This window comes from Mastomys coucha, unplaced genomic scaffold, assembly GCF_008632895.1.
Source record: "Mastomys coucha isolate ucsf_1 unplaced genomic scaffold, UCSF_Mcou_1 pScaffold13, whole genome shotgun sequence".
In the NCBI taxonomy this organism is placed as follows: domain Eukaryota; kingdom Metazoa; phylum Chordata; class Mammalia; order Rodentia; family Muridae; genus Mastomys; species Mastomys coucha.
Genome location: NW_022196895.1, coordinates 73259075 through 73262214, shown reverse-complemented (window position 1 = coordinate 73262214; position 3140 = coordinate 73259075).

The following is a 3140-nucleotide window of genomic DNA, read 5'->3' as shown; positions in this document are numbered from 1 at the left end:
TCCCGTCTTTATGAGTGAAAAAGAGAAAAAGAAAAAGGAAAAAAAAATCAGAGGTGAAAAACAAACAAAAAAAAGCCAAATCCTGTTTACGGTGAAAAAAGTTGATAATTTTTCACCCAGGTTGGGAGGCGGGAGGGGGGTTTCCTCGTTTGTTGTTTTTGTTTTCTTCCTTGGGCTTTGTTTTTCTCATGTTTACAGTGCACGGAGTGTGGGAGGGGCGTCTGAGAAGGGGGTGGGCTTAAAAGGAGAAGATGGGGTCTCACTGGGTCTCTGAGGCTTTCAGGCGAGGAGAGGAAGGCAGAACCCTAGCCAGCGAATGGGTTCCCCATCTCGCAGTGGGCTCCCCAGTCCTCGGCCCATGGCTTAGCCCCAGCTGTTTTCCTAGGTTATACACTGAACCAGGGAGGACAATGCCTCCAGCTAACAGCCTACCCCCTCGTTCCAGGGAGCCAACCGCCCCTGCTCACTCCAGTTCCTAACTCTCTATCCTGAGCTCTCATCTTGCCACAAAGAGGCAATGTAGCCACTGCCTCCCTATGCAAAAATATTAACCAGATGATACAGATGGAACAGCATCGCAGTGTAGACTTAGCCTTGGCCAGAGTGCTCTCAGTTAGCACTTAGGACTCGGCTCAAGTCCACAACCTTGGGAGTAACTTGAGCCTCCTCCAGGATCCTGCTTGATAGACCCTCAGAGGTAGCCATTGTTTCAAGACCCCTTGGCTGGGCCTGGGAGGCTCTGCCCCTAGCCTCACGATCCCGAGTCTTCTGTAATCTTGGGGAATTCCTTTTCTTTCTCAGTGCCTCAGTTTCCGTCTCCTTCCAGTGGGGAGAAAGAACCGTGTGTCCCCATGCCCCCCACTCCTTCTGCTTCACCTCGATCTGAGAGTTAACACCATCCATCCAGCCCCTTCTGTGCTCTCTGTTCTCTCAGGGGAGCCCCTGAGGGATTAGTGAAAAAGGAGATGGAAAGTGACAAGTGACCCAGTATTAGTGTATGCTTTCTGTACCGCTCTGAGAGATGGGAGGGCAGAATTCTGGAGGTGGGGGAAATCTGCCAAATTCTAACCTGAGTGTAGCTCTTTAATTGTGTGCAGAAAATGCCAGGTCTGCTGGCATTCTTTAACCATCCTTTGCCCCTGATTCTGCTCAACCCCCTTCCTCTTCTTCTTCCTTCCCCTTCTCCTCCCTTCCTCCCTCCGTTCTTTCTCTCCCCTCATTTGCACTGCTCTCGGGATCTACCCTGACCTCAACCCCTCGCCAGTCTCCGTGCCCTCATATACTAAGAGCAGGAAATGGGATGCTGATCAGATAAAAGGAAAAATTCCACCAAGTTAAATAAGCCAAGATGAATTGTGACCAAAAATGACAGCGGCCGAATGGACTTGAAAGAGATCCTTCCAGCACAACCATGATGAAGGAACGGCTGCCTGTCTACTATACAGGCGAAGGCTATTCCCAGGCCCGTCTTCTGGTATGTCACACAATCTCTGTGGACTGCCTGTGGTGGGTAGGGTGGGCAAGTATTGAGGAAGATGATCACTCAAGCAATGTCTTGACCTGGTGGAACTCCGAGGCATGGAGAAACAGCAAACATCCAACAGTGCTTATGAAGGTCCGGAGTGCTGAGCCTGGCCACAGTCAACTCTGGCTGCTGTCAGAACACCACCGTCTCCAGTACAAAGGCTGGCTGGGGAAAGAAAGTCAGGATGTTAGAGAGCTGCTGACCCAAAGCCACAAGAACTTGTGACTTCTTTCCTGCTGCTCCCCATGGCTGTGTCAAAACCAAGACGTCATCGGAAGATGGCTGTGGCTCAGAGGTCCTTGGGGTGGTCTAGGTGGGTTGCTGCTCTCTGAGGCCGCTCTCTGTTCTTTCTTTTGAGGCTCTCCTGAAAGGCTGGTAGGAAAAGGGATTGGCGGGGACCCAGGAGGGAACTGGAACCAGTGTCCCAGATTCTAGTCTTGGCTCTTTACTGGCAAACTGGGAGATGCGGGAACCCTTGTCCCCACCCCCAATGGCTAGCTGGGCCTCAGCATCCTCAGCTGTGACACAAGAAGTTGATTGGATGCTCCCTAAATTTCTCCCAAAACACATCCAGTGATTCCTCCTAACACCAACACAAGCTGTAGCAGGCCATGCCACTCTCTTGTGAGCGCATACACCTGCTTCTGAGGCCGGGGCACACAGGCGGAGTGAGAGGGCAGGATGATTTCTTCTTGTTCCTATTTGTTCAGGCTCTTTAAATGCCCCAGGCTAACATTAGGACCTGGGCAGGGAAGGGGTTGACCCTCCAGCCCCTCCCCTTCCCACCTACCTGGGGGTCCCTGTGCGGGGAGCAGCACTTAGAGCCCTCCCAGCTCTGGTTTCGGGGTAGCCGATTGGGTGGAGAAAAGCCAGTGTCTCTGCTCAGTCGTCAGACTGGTCAGGAAGCCAGAAAGGAGTGGCGATGAGGCAGGGCTGGGCCTGGGCATCTCACATCCACCATCTCCAGGAGAGAGACATGCGCAGTTCTCCTGCTCAACTCAAGGGACTCAGACCCTTTTCTGACTGAGACGCATGAGTGCCTTTGACAAGTTGGGCCTCCTCACCGCAGCCATGGCGCAGCAGGTCCACCTAGGACACCAATCAACGCAACACCACGAATCCAGCTGGGCACAGGCAGAGGGCAGCTGGGGCTCCACGTTTCTCCACCTGCCAAGGACCCCGGGCTCCCCGGTCACCCTCGCCACCACCTATGACAAGCCTCAAGCTCCTCTCCCGCAAAGGCCTCCAGCCTCCGTGCAAGCATTCTTAAACTCTTTACGCCTAACGAACAAGCACAGTTTTTTCAATGGTGAAGAAAAAGCACCAGACTTTTTTTCCTGAAAAAAAAAAAAAAATCCCCAAGCCCCACCCCCGCCTGTGGGACAAACATTTCCCCGAGTGGGGCTGTAGCAACGTCTGTCAGGTCCCCCTTGTGTCTCATCTCCTGCGCGCGCGTAGAGCAAATGCTAGAGCGATTTCAGCTGATAGAAAAACAAAAAAGAAAAAAAAAACACAAAAAAATTAAAAAAACATGGCACGTTGCTAGTTTACAGGGTTTTGTGAGTTTAAATGCCTTATATTTAACAATCATAATTTATGACTAACTTGTAGATAT